This window comes from Perognathus longimembris, unplaced genomic scaffold, assembly GCF_023159225.1.
Source record: "Perognathus longimembris pacificus isolate PPM17 unplaced genomic scaffold, ASM2315922v1 HiC_scaffold_5398, whole genome shotgun sequence".
NCBI lineage: Eukaryota > Metazoa > Chordata > Mammalia > Rodentia > Heteromyidae > Perognathus > Perognathus longimembris.
In genome coordinates this window covers 246027-264916 of record NW_025960820.1, presented here as the reverse complement: position 1 = coordinate 264916, position 18890 = coordinate 246027, and positions in this window count along the sequence as shown.

The following is an 18890-nucleotide window of genomic DNA, read 5'->3' as shown; positions in this document are numbered from 1 at the left end:
CCTTGGCCTGGGGACAAAGATTCAAGGGAGGAAGCAGCATCATGATGGCTGGGACACAGAGAGGGCAATGATAGATAGGAGGTGCCAGTCCTGGCTCCTGGAGGACCAGATACTGGTGGATCTTTACGTGTAGACCGGCAGACGGAGGCCCAGCCTAGGGCACAGGGTGGAGACAGGCAGATGGAGGCCCAGCCTAGGGCGGGAGGTAGAGACAGGCAGATGGAGGCCCAGCCTAGGGCACAGGGTGGAGACAGGCAGATGGAGGCCCAGCCTAGGGCGGGAGGTAGAGACAGGCAGATGGAGGCCCAGCCTAGGACACAGGGTGGAGACAGGCAGATGGAGGCCCAGCCTAGGACACAGGGTGGAGACAGGCAGATGGAGGCCCAGCCTAGGGCACAGGGTGGAGACAGGCAGATGGAGGCCCAGCCTAGGGCGGGAGGTAGAGACAGGCAGATGGAGGCCCAGCCTAGGGCACAGGGTGGAGACAGGCAGATGGAGGCCCAGCCTAGGGCGGGAGGTAGAGACAGGCAGATGGAGGCCCAGCCTAGGGCACAGGGTGGAGACAGGCAGATGGAGGCCCAGCCTAGGGCGGGAGGTAGAGACAGGCAGATGGAGGCCCAGCCTAGGGCACAGGGTGGAGACAGGCAGATGGAGGCCCAGCCTAGGGCGGGAGGTAGAGACAGGCAGATGGAGGCCCAGCCTAGGACACAGGGTGGAGACAGGCAGATGGAGGCCCAGCCTAGGACACAGGGTGGAGACAGGCAGATGGAGGCCCAGCCTAGGACACAGGGTGGAGACAGGCAGATGGAGGCCCAGCCTAGGGCACAGGGTGGAGACAGTCAGATGGAGGCCCAGCCTAGGGCGGGAGGTAGAGACAGGCAGATGGATGGCCAGCCTAGGACACAGGGTGGAAACAGGCAGAAGGAGCCCCAGCCTAGGGCGGGAGGTGGAGACAGGCATATGGAGGCCCAGCCTAGGCCTCTGTGGAGACAGGCAGATGGAGGCCCAGCCTAGGGCACAGGGTGGAGACAGGCAGATGGAGGCCCAGCCTAGGGCACAGGGTGGAGACAGGCAGATGGAGGCCCAGCCTAGGCCGCTGTGGAGACAGGCATATGGAGGCCCAGCCTAGGGTGCGAGTTTGAAGCAGGTGGATGCCATTCCACCCTGTACAGCTGTGTCTCTGTTCACTATCTACAGAGCCTGGGAAATCTGTCGCTGGGTAGTTCAGAGGCTCTACAGTAATGATAGAGACTGTTTTCCTTATTTCACTCTCAGCCCACTGGGAATGGTGTACAGAGAAGCCACAAATTCCTGTGCTGGTTTTGTAGCCAGCAACTTTGTTAAACCCACTCTCTGTTTCCTTGATTAGAAAGAATTCTTTTAGTCTCTAGTTCATTGATGTCTGCATTGGTGTAATTTTTTCCCATCTAGTTATTTGGATTTGTTTTGCTTTTACTTTTTCAAGAGCATGAGGGGCAACACCAGTTATTTATTTGAAATCTCTCTCTGATTTTTTTTGTAATGTAGGCACTTAGAATTACAAACTTTCCTCCTTTTGTTTTCATATGGCTCTTGGTATCTTATGATTTCTTCCTATTTCCTTGGTAACACAATGGGATTCAACGTATATTTTTCAGTCTTGTATGTGTTTGTATATTTTCTGTAGTTCATTTTGCTCTCAGTTCCTAGTTTTGCTCCACCGCAGCTTGATAGACTGCAAATATTTGAATTTTCTTATATTCATTAAGATTTGTCTTACATCTGTAAATGTGATCTGTTTTGGAAAAGTTCCACGGATTGCTGAGAATGTTTCATGTCTGTTCTCTGAGTATTCTTAGAATGCCTTACATGCTTAATGTTTCAACTGAAATATGACATGGAGAGCTAACTTTCTGGTCTTGTCTGCTTATCTGGAAAGCCTCCTGCACCTGAATGGTTATCTCCCAAGATTTGAAAGATTTTCTGCTATCATGTTTTCTATTGTCTCAGCTTGTATTTCTCCTTCTTCAGCTCCTGATTCAGAGATTTGATCTTTCAGAATACTCTGCTTATGATTTCTCATTTTTAAAAATCATTGTCTGAATGGTCTAGTGCATCTGTCTTTAATTCAAGTCTGGGTAGTCTATCTTTAACTTGATCCAATCTACTGATGAGGCTGCCTACAGATTTCTTTTTTTTTTTTTTCCTTTTGACTTATTGACCTTGTAAGGTCCAAAATTTCAATTTGATTGTTGTCAGGATTTTTATACCTGTATTGATTTCCTCTCTCATGTCCTTCAACCTTTCTTATTTCATTCAGCTGTTCATTTATAATTTCTTAGAATATCATTCAAGTGTATGTATTCTTTAATTTTTAAATCACTCATAATTACTCTTTTAATTCTTTGAGGTTTTGTCCGTTTTACTGTTATTACTGTCTATTATGGTGGAATTATTGACTTTTGGAAGAGCCAAGTTGCCTTTAAAATATTTCTTACATCCATGCAAATGCATTTTCTCCTCCAAGGTCAAGTTATTGGTTGAAAGTTTTTTATACTGTGTAGTCTTTAAACTCAAGTATTTCTGATGCTCAGGCAAGATGAGGTGGTGCTGGGATTATGTGAGATTTTTCCCTTTGGACTGGGGATGTAACACCAGAACCGAACTCTTCCCCCATGCTTAGGACTCCAGGTTCAAGCCCAGGTACACTTCAGAGAGAACAAGAACTCCCTGTGATCTAGTACTCCTAATGCACAAGTTGGTGGTACACGTGAGCTGAGGATTGGGATGACCAAGGGTCATGTTTCTCCTTCGGGCTCTCTACATTTTAGATGCGTCCTTTCTTTGTGTTTATAAGGAACTTTTCAGCCTGTTGGTTGGATGGTTTTCTATTTGCCTCAAAGGCCCCTCAGTTTGTTTGGCTGTGAGCACGAAACACCTAAGACTTGGGGTATCCCTGGATAGTTGGGGGACAAGTAGAACTCCAAACTGTCCTGGAGCAGAGCCGGAGGGAGTCAGGCCCCTGCTGCAGAGCCAGCATGCGCAGACTGCTCGGCAGGTAACTGTCTTGTGGTAGAGAGCAGACTGGGGAGTCACATCTGTGCACCTGGGCTCCAAGTCCTCAGGCCCTCCCACACAGCTGAGAGGCAGAGGGTAAGAATTCCACCAATCACAGGGGCAGAAGTCTGTTTTTAAAGTAACCCCTGAGTAATGAGGCTTGATACTTGAGGACGCAACAGAACCATTGACCACCACTCTGCCTTTCCGTGACTCAACATCTGGCTGGTGGAACTTCCCACTAGGTGCATGTCAGACCTCCATCCCTCCACCACCACCTCTCATGGGTATCTCCCCCCCAGGCACTGTGACAGGGGTGTCCCAGCCTCCTGGAGCCGTGACTGTGCCTTGCTTTCATGTCCTTTCTCATGATGGTGCTAGACGATTGCTCTTAAACATGTAGGGAAGGACCAAGTGTATTTCCTCTCCAATGATGGCCTGCCACACAGGAGAAGTTGCTGTCCTACCAAGTAACAACATTGAGGTAAAACCATAGACTATGCCTTAGTGATTGTGTATAAAAATCATTGTGGCCAGGTGCTGTGGCTCATGCCTATATTCCTACTTATTCAGTGGGAGACTCTTATTTTGAATTAGCCACTAAAATGCCAGATGTGGAGCTGTGGCTCAAATGGTAGAGCTCTATCTAGCCTTGAGTGAAAAAGCTAAGGGACAGCACTCAGGCCCCGAGTTCAAGCCCTCCCCCTCCCAAGTCATTGTGTGAAGCTTGGGATCATCGCACTGTCTATCTGTCTCCAAGGCCACAAAGTAACTATGGGAATAGCCTCAAATCCCCCACCTGCCCCCCAGCTGGGTTTGGAACTTCAGGCTCTTTCCTATTCCTTTCTTTACCTTTCTGTTTCCTTTCAGCTCTTCTGCTAACTGTTCAATGATTGCTGGTGCTCTTCTTCATTCTCTCTCCTTTCTTACACGATCCTTCTCATTCACAGAGTCACATGGATGGAGCTGCTGCCATCTTTTCTGCAAGCTGATTTGTGGTTGTAGTGGTCATGCTGGTAATTTGTTTGTTAAGGTCACTCGGGAATGAGAGATCATATCACCAGACAGAAAGCCAGAGGAAGGGGATGGTCAGTCCCCTGATGACCACTTGTTCTTCTCTGGGGGATGCTCCCAGGGATGTCCCACTAGACTCCACCTCTCTGCGTTCCTGCCAAGTCATAGCACCCCCTCTCCGGAGTATCCCACATCCAGGATATCATTCTTGCTAGCAACCACCAGAGCAGCAATTTCAAGGCAGCTGTGCTTGCCCCATACCACATTCCTTCTAGCAGGACCTGGACCGGTCATGTCAGGGTGCTTCAGGATCTGTTCCACGTAGATGGGACACTGGGCTGCTGACAGTGAGTCTGGCGATAGACAAATGACAACGTAGATCTTGACTCTCCAGAGCAAGGACGAGGTGCAGCTCTTGGACCTTGACCGCAGGCTGCTAAGATGGCCCTCTTGATCAGACACAGAGCATGAGCTTCCGGTCTGGCACATCTCATTTCTAAACATCTGCCTCAGAGGAGCTCAGGCTCCCCAAATCTGCCCCATTGCCCCCATCCCAGCTCTTGTCTATGTTCAGTTTACAAAGTTAGCCCCTGATGCCTCTTTTTCTCCTAATTTAAAGAAACGCTGTCCACCATCAAAGCGTGGGGAGCCTCCTTCCTTATTACCATGCCAGGGGTGCTGCCCCCGGCACGGAGCCGCGTGTCCTGGACCAGCCTCGCCTTCTTCACTGAGCCCTGGAGCCCTGGCGGTGGCTCACCTCAGAACCCCCTGGCCTTCTGCACCGGCGGCAGGGAGGCCCTCCTGTTCCTCAGGGTGTGCGGTTAGAAGCTCAATATGCAAACCCCAGCCTCCGCACTTTACTGGAAACCCACCCGTGTGCAGTCAGCCATCCTGCCGCAGAGACAGTGGCGCTTGGGGTTTGAGACCACATCTCAATCCTAATGCTGTTTCCGGTAAAATCCCTCTTCATGGTTATTGCTTCTCCATCTATGGGTCCCTGGAACATTCTGGTGGTAATGCTATGACCACAGACCAGAGTCTTCTTTCACCACTCGCCTTTGAGAGACTGAGGAGTGGCCAGGCTGGAGTGGCTGGAGGAAGCGGCCTTGGTGAGCAGCCCATCTCTGGGGACCTTGTCTCCAAAGGCAAGACACCCTGCACCGCTCCCGGCCCAGCCTGAGCCTCTCTACACATGGGACCCTCCTCCCTGCAGGACAGGGCTGAGTTTCAGGAACGGAGGGTAGGCTGGGCTGAAGAGAATGAAGTAGCACCGAAAATGACTGAGCTTATCCTGGGAAACAACTGGGAGCCGCTGCTCAAGGGGGCAACAGAGCGGCTAGAGCACTGTAGACTCTCAGGCCGAGGGAACACGCACACGTACACCACCTGACACCAGAGAGCACACACGCCTTGAGGTCGAGCCCCTGACACACCTGCGGCGTCTTCACTCCCTGCACCCTCTCCGCGCGGTCCTCTGCTCCCCAGGATTCTTCCCCGGTGCAGGGGTGAGGGATGAGGTGCCCGGGTCTGCTGTTCTGATGAACTCGCCGGGGCCCCTCCCTGTTTGCAGCCCCCCCCCCCTCCGGAGCTGAAGCCTGCAGCCAGCGGGAGGACTTGGTCTGCATTGCTCAAGACGCCCTGGGGGGCTCTCTACCCCCCCCCACCGCGCCCCCACGCCTCCGCCTCCCACAGGGCTCCCACACAGCGCGAGCTAATTACAGAGCCGCAGAGATGACAAGTACTAAGCCTCATACAAAGAAGAGCCAGGCCAATTTATTTATAAGCTGCAAATTGGCAGGAAAGAGGATCCCGACACACACTCCTGACTGCTATCGGTACAGACAAAGGGCGTCCCCCGAATCTGTTTTTGATGTGAATGTGGGGGTGCGGGGTTCCAGAAGGTTACTGCAAATAACCTTGCCAGTGAAATCCTGGCTGAGTTGGATTTTTTACAGAGACAATTTGTGATAAATAATTTTTCTTATCTCACAAAGGGTTGGAAATTCTGTTAAAATCCTCCATGAAGCAAGCACTGCGCTTCTTTCGTGGGTCCTCTGTGGCCTCTCACTAGGTGGGGGCTGACAGGTCACAGAGGACCCTTCGGCTCATCCCAGCGATCAGCAGCGTCCTCAAGGTCTTTGCGACCTTCAGCACAGCGCCGTCACGCTCCTGGTCTTCTGCACGGGGTTCTGAGCGCGCAGCCCAGCCCCGGGTCACGGCGACCCACGGGGGGATGGGCGGGTCACAGCCCTCCGCAGAGCTGTGAGAGCATGCGGGGATGGCGAGGCCCGCGCTGCCCGCAGGACTGTGGGAAACAGCTTCCTTTAGCAAAGGCCACTGCCCAGGACCACTCTGATCTCGCTCATTTGCCAGCCCTGGCCTGGCACCGCCCCTGCTTCAGTTGCCTGAGTTCACAGATTTCTATAGATGGCACAGAGAGACGTCTGCATGTGGGCAAGTGCCCTCCGACATGGTGAGGTGTGATTTCCTCTGGCAGGCAGGCAGGCAGGCAGGCAGGCTGCCCATCTCTCCTGACAGGCCGCTGTGATGCCGCCTCCCGCCAGCCTGCACTCCACCGTCACCTCTGCCACAGACCTCCCGCCCAGGGGCTCAGCTGACCACTCGCAGGCTGTGCGGCGAGAGGAGCGACTTCCTATAAGCTGTGGTCAGAGCTGGCCAGGGGACCTCGGGAGTCCTGTCTTGCAGCCAGTCTCCTCCTCCCAGGGCCACGGGTCCCCCCACGTATCTTCTCCTTGGTACTCCTCCCTCCTCTCTGGATGAGATCTAACCCCGTGGCCCCACTTCCTCTCATTTAAAAGCCTCTCCGGAGTCAGCCGTGTTGGGGTCAGAGCTCAATGTAGGTATTTGAGAGAAACAACTCGGTCCATACCACTTCCAGTGGGCGTCACAGAACGGCTCCGGGGTGTGTGTATGTGTGTGTGTCTGTGTGCCACGAGTTAGGCTACTGGCGTCTCTCTGTGTGTGCACACGCATGCACGTGTGTTTGCTTGCAGTCTCTCAGCTCCTGCAGGCAGGCCGCGAGGCATCTGCTCAGGCCCCAGGTCAGGCGGGGGGGGGGGGGGGGCGGGGGGAGAGGTGAGCAGATGCATGGGGAGGGCGAGGAGGGCGGCCCCAGTCGCCTGGAGCTGGGCTCGCTGCGCAGCCCTGGGGCCGGATTGAGATCCAGGTGCCTGCTTCAGCTCAACAGCTCATCACCGCATAATCAGCTCTAAAAACAGAGCCTGGCAGAGCTGTGTTTGGCCTGCCACATGGAGTCATCTGCGTCTGCCTTCTTTCCTCACGCCCCCTTCGGAAGGCATGGTGAGGCCTGTGAAACAATAGGAGATGAGTTTTACGTATTCAGTAAGAGAAGTGATTTCTGATATGGTAAGGGGTATGGGAGCAATGACAAGAGAGACAAAGTCCTGGATGTAAAAATCCAGGGGTGGTTAGTGACCTGAAGGACTTCTGTGCGTAAACAGGAGGGTGTCTTCTCTTGTTCCCGAGTGAGGCCCTGCTGGCGCTAGGGCCTGGAGGACTAGGGACGTTGCACGATCTTGGAATCACTTCCGTCTTGCTTACTGTCCCTGCCCCAAGGAGGCAGGCAGCCCAGGGCACACAGGACCTCCTCTGCATGTCAGCACACAGAGACCTGAAGACAGCATGAGATGACACATGGTCACTGCCAGACATTGCCAGGTTCCTTGAAGGTAGATCCAACACACACACACACACGTGCACACACACACACTTACACACATGTATATGCATATACTCACACACACGCTAAAACAGAATGATCACATGATGAGCTGTATTTCCAAAGCACAGAAAGGAAGGGCTCCAGCTCTGGAGCTGGGAGTCAGGCTTCACCCGATGACTTAGTCCTGGGCACACTTGGCACAGCCCACAGTGAGTTACCATAACAAACTCACACCCAGTGTCCATCAAGAAAGTTCTTACAGGAGACCAGAGAAGCAAAGAAAAGGTTTGCAAATACGAGAATGTCCATATAGTCTACATTGTAAAAGGGTATACAATGTTTAAAAACTAAAAGGTGTGATTACAAAGATAAGTAGGCAATAAGAAGTGTGAAGGTAGAAAGCAAGACCACACTAAAGCCACCAGCACAACAATGTTCATTGCAGCACAATTTGTTGTTGCTAAAATATGGAACCAACCCAGGTGCCCCTCAGTAGAAGAGTGGATCAGGAAAATGTGGTATGTATACACAGTGGAATTCTATGCCTCTATCAGAAAGAATGACATTGCCCCATTTGTAAGGAAATGGAAGGACTTGGAAAAAATTATACTAAGTGAAGTGAGCCAGACCCAAAGAAACATGGACTGTATGGTCTCCCTCATAGGGAATAATTAGTACAGGTTTAGAAAGTCAGTGGATGCAGGCAGACACATGTCCCCAAAACACTGGCAGCCTCGAATACACTTAATACTGTTAGGAAACAGCCATGAGGGTAGTTGAGTAAAGGAAGAACAGAAAAACACCTCAACAAGCCAGATCAACTCCAATGGAGAGTTGAAGAGGGTCACCGTGGACCTGAGGAAAGTCAGGAGACTCAAGGCATGGTGCAAAATGGCAGCTGAGGTGGTCAGGACCTAGATAGGGTCATGATTAGGGGGCAGGGTCTTAGGAGTCTCTGGAGTTCATGATACAGGTCTGGCAGGTTCATAACCTATTGTCCAAGTCCCTGACCCTTACTCTAGGCATTCTGGCAGGTCCATCACCTAGGGGTGGGACTTGCCTTCCTCTAGGAATTGGGGCATGTCCATCACCCAGGGGTGGGACTTCCCTTCCCCTCGGAATTGGGGCATGCCCATCACCTGGGGGTGGGACTTCCCTTCCTCTAGGAATTGGGGCATGCCCATCACCCAGGGGTGGGACTTCCCTTCCCCTAGGAATTGGGGCATGCCCATCACCTGGGGGTGGGACTTCCCTTCCCCTAGGAATTGGGGCATGCCCATCACCTGGGGGTGGGACTTCCCTTCCCCTAGGAATTGGGGCATGCCCATCACCCGGGGGTGGGACTTCCCTTCCTCTAGGAATTGGGGCATGCCCATCACCCGGGGGTGGGACTTCACCCTCATCCACCCAGAAACCATGATGGCACCAGTTAGATCCAGTACCCATATTTCAAAGGGAGCCCCAGAGTGTGTATTTTCAACAAGGTTCTCGGAGAGGCTTGAGCACATTGCATTTGAAAATCATTGGTTTCCAGTTTAGGAAAAGTGTAACTGTTTGTGGAGGGAAAAACATTTAAGTCTTAGGCCAAGTGCCTGTTCAGCCCGTTCTCTCCCCGCCTCCCGTGCCTCCTCCCTTCCCCCACTTGTTTGGCAGTGATCTGTGAGTGAGCATACCCCAGGAGGGGCCAGTCTGTGTCAGTGCTTCATGGACATTTGGAAATCTTTGGAAGAAATGGTTGTGGTGAAAGCTATGCTTTCTCCCCTCGCCCTTTTTTTTGGAGCCAGCTTTTGTTGTGATGGATTAAAAAGAATTTATGGGTTCTAACTTGCCAGGCCCTGGGAAATCCAGCCTAGATTTTTATATGAAAAGCCATACATTCGGAAGAGCTGAATTCCTACAGGAAGGGGTGGGCACTTGGCCTATAGGTTACTGAACCTGTCAGTCAAGTGCCTGGGACTGGGAGCTTTCTGTGACCCCGCCCCCTGTCTGACCCTGTTTAGGGTCAGGCTGGCTCAGGCACCATTACACCGTGTCACATGTCTCCATCTTTGCGTCCTGTGCCCTGCCTCCTGGCTCGTCTCCGGTCACCATGCGCCTCATGTCAGCTCTCCATTGGAGCTGGATTGGTTTGCTGGTACGGTTTTTGTTCTTTCCTCCCTCTCTGGCCTGTTTCCTGACAGTGTTGAGGGTATTTGTGGGCTGCGGGCCTTTATAACAACTGGCTGCCTGCAGACTGCTCATGCTCCAATAAAAACTCCAAGATTTGATCTTTCAATGTGTGGCTTCTCAGATAATTTACCATAGAACACACAATTGTCACCTTGTTCACTCACTTTTTGGCCTTGACAGTGTTTCTGTACCTACTATTCCTTCTGTTATAAGGTAAGTTGTCGGAGAAGCCACAGTTGGAAGGATCCTTATTAGACGGCTTGGAGTCCTTATTAGGACGCTAGCAGTCTGCAGGTAGCTGATTGTTACAAAGGCCTGCAGCCCCCAAATACACTTAACACTGTTAGAAAATAGGCCAGAGAGGAAAGAAAGAACAATACCAACAAACCAATTCGGGTCCAATGGAGAGCTGAATCGGGACACCATGGTGACCAGAGATGAGCCAGGAGACAGGACCCAGGAGGCGAACACAGACACGTGGCATGGTGTAATGGCACCTACGCTTGTCTGGGCCTAAGTTGGGTCAGGTCAGCGGGCTGGGTCACAGGAAGCTCCCAGTCCCAGGCACTTGACTGAAAGACTCAGTAATCTATAGGCCAAGTGCCCACCCCTGTCTCCAGGAATTCAGGCACCCCTATCCCCTGGGGGTGGGACTTCCCTTCCTCCACCATGAAGACAAGACGCCAGACCCTACCATTCACCATGTGGCCAAGGTGGCACCTGCCAGACCTGATGTCCTTACTTCATATCAATCAATCAATCAATCTATCTATCTATCTATCTATCTATCTATCTATCTATCTATCTATCTATCCATCCATCCATCCATCCATCCATCCATCCATCTATCTATCTATCTATCTATCTATCTATCTATCTATCTATCTATCTATCTATCTATCTATCGATCGATCCATCTATCAATCTATCATCTCTCTGTTCATCTACTATCTATCATCTATTTGTCCTCAATCTATCTCATCTTACACACAGGGGCACGCGTGTGCACGCGCATGTTTATAGAGATAATTGTATTTGCTCCCATTTACTCATCTCCAACCCTTTTTGTTTTTCCACATGGTTGCCATGTCCTTGGTGTTGGGGTGAAGGGGAACGTAGCTCAGAGCTCCTGTGGATGCAGTGCTTTGAGGGCAAACACTCTGTCCTGTGAGGTAGCATGGGAGGACCTTCTCCAAGAAGACCAGAAAGTCCCGGCCTCTGTCAGAGCCGCAGGGGGGCTCTAGCTGGGGTGTGGGCCGAGCATTCCACAGCAGCTCTTGAAGAATGTGGACGCCTGCCTAGCTCAGACACCCAGCCCAGAGCCTGGTAGCCTGTGGAGTCCTGACCTGGGAGGCTGTTGGAATGTAGGCCTCGTCTCCCCCACCCACTGAGCCCACATTTGCATTTTAACAAGATCCCCGGGAGGGAGATTTCTGTGCATACTAAAGGTTGCCTAGTAGTGATTTACCAATCCCTGTCAGCCGGGACACAGCTGCTTTTTAGGTTTGAGCTTCACAAGTTGATTTTATTGAGATATTTAGTGCCTGTCTTGCTGCAGCCCGCGTGCCTCTGAGTAACATCATAAAGCCCTTTAAAATTGCAAAGACACAAAACAGGTATTTCATCTTCAGTGAACAATTCACAGGATCCAAGAATATACAAGCTGAGAAATGTTTCCTCAGTGCTCTGAGAGCCAGGGAAAGCTAGTGACCCGCTGTGCTTAACTGACCCGGAAATAGCTTTGCACTTAATTTTAATTTGCTGTGGGTGGCAACTGTGTTCTTTTTCTGGAGAAAAAAGGCAGCAAGCCCTCTTGAGGGCGAATGGCTGCAGCTGCGATTGATTGCTGAGAATCTAGGGTGAGAGCAGCAGGGACTGAAGAGCCAGCGCCATCTTCCTGAGCAGGGGCCCAAGTGCTCTGCAGAGCTCGACCCAAGGTCCACTGCGAGCCTGGGGCCTGCTCACCGGTGTCCACTGCGAGCCTGGGGCCTGCTGCCCAGTGTCCACTGCGAGCCTGGGGTCTGCTGCCCAGTGTCCACTGCGAGCCTGGGGCCTGCTCACTGGTGTCCACTGCGAGCCTGGGGCCTGCTGCCCAGTGTCCACTGCGAGCCTGGGGTCTGCTGCCCAGTGTCCACTGCGAGCCTGGGGCCTGCTCACTGGTGTCCACTGCGAGCCTGGGGCCTGCTCACTGGTGTCCACTGTGAGCCTGGGGCCTGCTGCCCAGTGTCCACTGCGAGCCTGGGGCCTGTTGCCCAGTGTCCACTGCGAGCCTGGGGCCTGCTGCCCAGTGTCCACTGCGAGCCTGGGGCCTGCTGCCCAGTGTCCACTGCAAGCATGGGGCCTGCTGCCCAGTGTCCACTGCGAGCCTGGGGCCTGCTCACTGGTGTCCACTGTGAGCCTGGGGCCTGCTCACTGGTGTCCACAGTGAGCCTGGGGCCTGCTCACTGGTGTCCACTGTGAGCCTGGGGCCTGCTCACCGGTGTCCACTGCGAGCCTGGGGCCTGCTGCCCAGTGCCCACTGCGAGCATGGGGCCTGCTGCCCAGTGTCCACTGCGAGCCTGGGCCTGCTCACTGGTGTCCACTGTGAGCCTGGGGCCTGCTGCCCAGTGTCCACTGTGAGCCTGGGGCATGCTTCCCAGTGTCCACTGCGAGCCTGGGGCCTGCTCACTGGTGTCCACTGTGAGCCTGGGGCCTGCTGCCCAGTGTCCACTGCGAGCCTGGGGCCTGCTCACTGGTGTCCACTGTGAGCCTGGGGCCTGCTCACTGGTGTCCACAGTGAGCCTGGGGCCTGCTCACTGGTGTCCACTGCGAGCCTGGGGCCTGCTCACTGGTGTCCACTGCGAGCTTGGGGCCTGCTCACTGGTGTCCACTGCGAGCCTGGGGCCTGCTCACTGGTGTCCACTGCGAGCCTGGGGCCTGCTGCCCAGTGTCCACTGCGAGCCTAGGGCCTGCTGCCCAGTGTCCACTGCGAGCCTGGGGCCTGATGACCAGTGTCCACTGCGAGCCTGTGGCCTGATGACCAGTGTCCACTGTGAGCCTGGGGCCTGCTGCCCAGTGTCCACTGCGAGCCTGGGGCCTGCTGCCCAGTGTCCACTGCGAGCCTGGGGCCTGCTCACTGGTGTCCACTGTGAGCCTGGGGCCTGCTGCCCAGTGTCCACTGTGAGCCTGGGGCCTGCTTCCCAGTGTCCACTGCGAGCCTGGGGCCTGCTCACTGGTGTCCACTGCGAGCCTGGGGCCTGCTTCCCAGTGTCCACTGCGAGCCTGGGGCCTGCTCACTGGTATCCACTGCGAGCCTGGGGCCTGCTCACTGGTGTCCACTGCGAGCCTGGGGCCGGCTCACTGGTGTCCACTGCGAGCCTGGGGCCTGCTCACTGGTGTCCACTGCGAGCCTGGGGCCTGCTCACTGGTGTCCACTGTGAGCCTGGGGCCTGCTGCCCAGTGTCCACTGTGAGCCTGGGGCCTGCTCACTGGTGTCCACTGCGAGCCTGGGGCCTGCTCACTGGTGTCCACTGCGAGCCTGGGGCCTGCTGCTCTCTGGATGTTCAGAGGAAACTGTGCCATGTGAACATTAGTCTCCTCTCTTGAAAGCTTAGCAAGAGCATTCAGCATTGCTGAGGATGACCCTACACTCCCTGGAGCTATGCAGGGTCCTGCCTGTGGTGTCCCCCTGTGATGTCTTCCTGTGGTGTCCCCCTGTGGTATCTTCCTGTGGTGTCCCCCTGTGGTGTCCCCCTGTGGTGTCTTCCTGTGGTGTCCCCCTGTGGTATCTTCCTGTGGTGTCCCCCTGTGGTGTCCCCCTGTGGTGTCTTCCTGTGATATCTTCCTGTGGTGTCTTCCTGTGGTGTCCCCCTGTGGTATCTTCCTGTGGTGTCCCCCTGTGGTATCTTCCTGTGGTGTCCCCCTGTGGTGTCCCCCTGTGGTGTCTTCCTGTGATATCTTCCTGTGGTGTCTTCCTGTGGTGTCCCCCTGTGGTGTCTTCCTGTGGTGTCCCCCTGTGGTATCTTCCTGTGGTGTCCCCCTGTGGTGTCTTCCTGTGGTATCTTCCTGTGGTGTCCCCCTGTGGTATCTTCCTGTGGTATCTTCCTGTGGTGTCCCCCTGTGGTGTCTTCCTGTGGTGTCCCCCTGTGGTGTCTTCCTGTGGTGTCTTCCTGTGGTATCTTCCTGTGGTGTCTTCCTGTGGTGTCTTCCTGTGATATCTTCCTGTGGTGTCCCCCTGTGGTGTCTTCCTGTGGTGTCCCCCTGTGGTGTCTTCCTGTGATATCTTCCTGTGGTGTCCCCCTGTGGTGTCTTCCTGTGGTGTCCCCCTGTGGTATCTTCCTGTGGTGTCCTCCTGTGGTATCTTCCTGTGGTGTCTTCCTGTGGTGTCCCCCTGTGGTGTCCCCCTGTGGTATCTTCCTGTGGTGTCTTCCTGTGGTGTCCCCCTGTGGTGTCTTCCTGTGGTGTCTTCCTGTGGTGTCCCCCTGTGGTATCTTCCTGTGGTGTCTTCCTGTGGTATCTTCCTGTGGTGTCTTCCTGTGGTGTCCCCTGTGGTGTTCCCCTGTGGTATCTTCCTGTGGTGTCCTCCTGTGGTATCTTCCTGTGGTGTCTTCCTGTGGTGTCTTCCTGTGGTGTCCCCCTGTGGTGTCTTCCTGTGGTGTCCTCCTGTGGTATCTTCCTGTGGTGTCTTCCTGTGGTGTCCCCCTGTGGTGTCTTCCTGTGGTGTCCCCCTGTGGTGTCTTCCTGTGGTGTCTTCCTGTGGTGTCCCCCTGTGGTGTCTTCCTGTGGTGTCCTCCTGTGGTATCTTCCTGTGGTGTCTTCCTGTGGTGTCCCCCTGTGGTGTTTTCCTGTGGTGTCCCCCTGTGGTGTCCTCCTATGATGTCCCACCTCTGTTGTCCTGGGGTCCGGAGCCTGTGGTCTCTGGGAGGGAGACCGTCTGCTTTGTTCAGTGGTAGAATCTTTACTCCTCCATCAGGCACAACTGAGTGGTCAGTGGGTGATCTCAGGGGGGCCAGGGTGAAGCAAGGCAAATGGCCTGTGTAATGGCCTCTGGGCCCGCACACTCCCCTGCATCACTAGAGACCGAGACTGGGAACTCAGGAGAAAGCCCCGGGAACACTCCGCAGAATGGAACACCCTCCCGACAGAACTCCAGCGGGCCATGAAAGGGTGACTGGCACGGTGGGTGATCGTCTGCTCTTGTCTGCCGGCCTCTGGACCCCACGCCTCGCCTCACCGGTTCCTGGGATGCTGGCGGCCGTGCCCAGCCTGGCCGCGACCTGTCCGCCTCACACTGAACCCCTCGCCAAGCCCCATGCTTGCCCAGGTGCCAACCCGCCTGGACCTGTGACCTCCGACGTCCACCTCTGCCCGACCTGCCTTCCCACACCGGCTCCAACGCCTGCTGCTGGACACGCAGCCGCCGGCCGAGCCACCGTGCGCCCCAGGACCCCTGCTGGGAGGCGTCCCCCCAGGGGGTGCCACCTCTCGAAGTCGCCCTGGGCTCCTGGGGAAGGTGAGGCGGGAGGGGCGGCGGGGGAGCGGAAGGCGTCTCCCGCTGCGTCCAAGGCGGACACGGCTCCCGCCCTCGGTGAGAGCAAGTCCCAGACTGCGGGGTGGGCTGCGGGAGGGCCGTCCCTCCTCCCGGGGGCTCGAGGCCGGGGTGCTAGGGCGGTTTTGTTTTGCAGTCAAGACGAGCGCACGGGAAGGCATTCCTGCCACGCGGCGTCCCTCTCGCTGGGGTGGGCGGTGGGGACGGCTTCCCAGGTCCCGTCCACGCCGACGGCTCACGACGGACACAGAATCCTACGGGAACCGTGACCTGGGGTGCGCTCTCGGCTCGCCGGGAGGAGGGGGCGCGCAGGGAGGGTGGCCCCGGGACGGGGAAGGAAGGGGAGAGGAGCTCCGCCAGCCCCGCCAGGCCACCCCGCCCCTCCCCAGCTTCCGCTCCCCTCGGTGGGCCTCGCTTTCTCAAGCTTCCCATCACAGCTCTCGCCCCGGCCTCTGGGGGGACGTTCTAAATCCAAGCCACACTGCAGCCTCTTCCTTATCATCTCTACATGCGCTTCAGTGTGCACAGCCATTTGTGAAAAATGCAAATTCCATGATTCAGAGTCTCCGAGTCCGAGAGACTCAGAGGAAATAAACGCACCGTGGGGTGAGGCCGGGTGAGGCCCCCGCCCCGTGGGACGCTGCCCTGGACCGCTGACCTCCGGCCCCCCCGCCCCCGGCAGCGCCCGGTCAGCCGTGACACTAGGTCACAGATGTGATGGGCTCTGGGCTGCCCTTGCCTGTCCCCCTGCAGGCCCTGCAGGTCCCCGGGCAAGTTCAAGGCCCGACTGTGGACACAAGCCTCCGCAGTGCAGCCACCTGGAAGGTAACGTCACATCCTACGCCGCACTTGTGTCATCCATAATGGGCGCGTGTAGCCCATTGCAACACACACACATCCTTCTCTCAGAAGTGCACATTTAGAGCATGGTGCTTACAGGCGGTTGGTGGTGGTGTTGGAGGACATTAGCCGACGTCAACAGAATGATGGATGGACACAGGCTGAGAAGAAGACATAAACAGACACAAACAGAATGATGGATGGACGTGGTTAGGAAGTCACAGTAGGAGAAGAGGGATGTTGGCAGCACAGGTGGACACCTGGATTCCTTCCTACAGGCCTCTGCTGCTCTGCAGGTAAACATCCCTCCCTCCCTCCCTCCCTCCCTCCCTCCCTCCCTCCCGACACTTGACATGCTTGCCAATGGACACAGAGGACTGCATAACCATTCCAAGAAAATGTGACAAAAGCAAGCAGAGGGGACTTTGCCAACCCCCCAGAGGAAAAGCTCCCTTCAGATGGACGTGAGGTGGCCAGCGTGTGGGGGAGACAAAGGCTGCGGCTCAGTGACAGGTTTCTAAGCATCTCGTTCAGAAGTCTGTGGGATGCGGAGCAGGGCTGGAGGGCGGCCGGGCGGGCTCCTCAGCGGGCTGGAGGGCGGCGGAGGGCTGAGCTGGGAGGCCGAAGTGAGGCTGGGGTCCAGTGTTGGTGGAGGAACTGGTCCCATCGTGGCTGCTGTCTCTGGGGAACCTGAGGACTTAGTTACCTTGTCCCTGAGCCTTCAAGAGGAAGCCACCATGATACCCCGCTCCCGGCTTTACCCCACACCACCAATCTCCCCGACACGCTGTACACGCCTGGGCTGTGTTGGCACGCGTGCACACCGGAGCGGGAAGAGAGGACGGCGGGCTTGGTTGTCGTCCACACTGTGGCGTCCCGGAGGCCCAGCTGCCCCGAGAGGCGTGCCCGCCGGATCTGGTGCCAGGGACCCCCCAGCCCCCTGTGTGGGACTATCGGGGAACTCGAGGCGTCTCCTGAGAAGGGCTTGGTGTGGGGGTGAACCCCAGCCAGGTGCGTGCCAAGAGCATGAGGACAGGTGTGGTGTGGGGGCAGCGAGGTCCGGGCCCCGACCCCGCGGAGGAGCCGGCGCAGCCTCGCTCGCGTCTGCTCGGCAGGCTGCCGGGAGCTGGCGTTTCAAGGGCAGAGCCGCCCACGGAGGGGCTGCCGGCTGGCAAGCGCCAGTCAGCCGCGAGGGCGCGCGTTCCGCGCACAGACGTCCAGGGCTCTGCCGGCCCCAATGGCGCGCGTCCCCCGGCCCCGGCCTGTGGGCGGCCTCGAGCGAGCTCGGCTCTCGGCTCTGACTCTTCCGCGCAGTTGCAAGAAGAAAACGGAGAGAAGCTGTCCCTCGGAAAAAGCCGCTCTTCGGAGACGTGGGGAGGCGCTGCCTTTATGACTTCGAGCGGGCGAAGCGCGTCCGTTAAATCTGGCAGCGCCCAGCGGGGAGGCACAGAGACGGTGATCACACCAGGAGACCTTGGCCGGTCACCTTCTGGATGGAAAGGCTTTGGCTTCGGTGATTTACGAGTCTGGGTTCAAGTCTGATTCTCAAAATGAGCCAATGCCTCTGGCTGGGCTCGGGCCATTTCCGTATCCCAGCAACCGTCTGTCTGGCTGATGTGGCGTTGTTTCTAAGTATGTGGCTCCAAACAGGACCGCCCAGTGTCCGATCTAACTCGCATAAACAGTGTGGGGTTCGCCTTATTCGTATACATAAGCAGCTAATGTGAAACATCCTTTCTTGTGTCACTGTAGTTTGAACTCAGGGCCGTGTGTTTGCTGGGTTCTACCGCAGGGATGGCTCCCCGCCTCCTTCCTGCTCTCGTCAGTGTTGCCCAGGTTGGCCTCAGTTCCCGTGCAGCCCGGCGTTTGGTTGGCTGTGAGGAGGTCGTGGAAGGCCCCCCGGCCCGGCTTGGCCCTCCCCCGGCTCCTCCTCCCAAGCAGCTGGGCTGGCAAGCTGGAACCACGGCGCTCGGGGGAAAGGTTTGAATAGGTGAGTGTTTCACAGAATGAGTGATTGTGCTGAAGAACTGTTTTCTGACCCCGCCCTCCCGGAGCACCGGCCAGGGGGCCTGTGGCCGTGCATTTCAAAGGCAACGTGGCCGTGGCCTTGTGGCCAGTCACGTGTGGGCTCCAGAGGTGGGGCCACCAGCCTGGCCGGCTGTAGGCTGGAGAGGGCAGGCGAGAGACGGCACGGACGACGTCAGGGCTGCGAGCCCCGCGGAGCAGCACACGCAGTGTTCTCGCCAGGCGTCACGGGCTCACGCAGGGTGGACCCTGGGCCAGCGAGGACATTCCCCAGGCCAAGAGTCTTACCTGGACCCAGTGCGGGCAGCCGTCAGGTCCGGGCTAGTCCAAGTTGCTGGATGGCCCGCACTGCGGAGACTCGCCGCAGACACGGCGCTCCCCGCTGGTCACGGTCCGGCGGCCTCCGCTCGGGGCCCGGCGGCGGAGCCGGGACCATGGTGTTACGGGAGTCGCACCGTCTGCTGGCGGCACGGTCCAGCCCCGTCCTCCCCCGGGGAGCCCTCCTTCCTCTCCCAGGCGCTGATCGCAGGATTACAACGCCGGATTTCCAGGCCAGGAGGAAGCATGCCGGGGGGG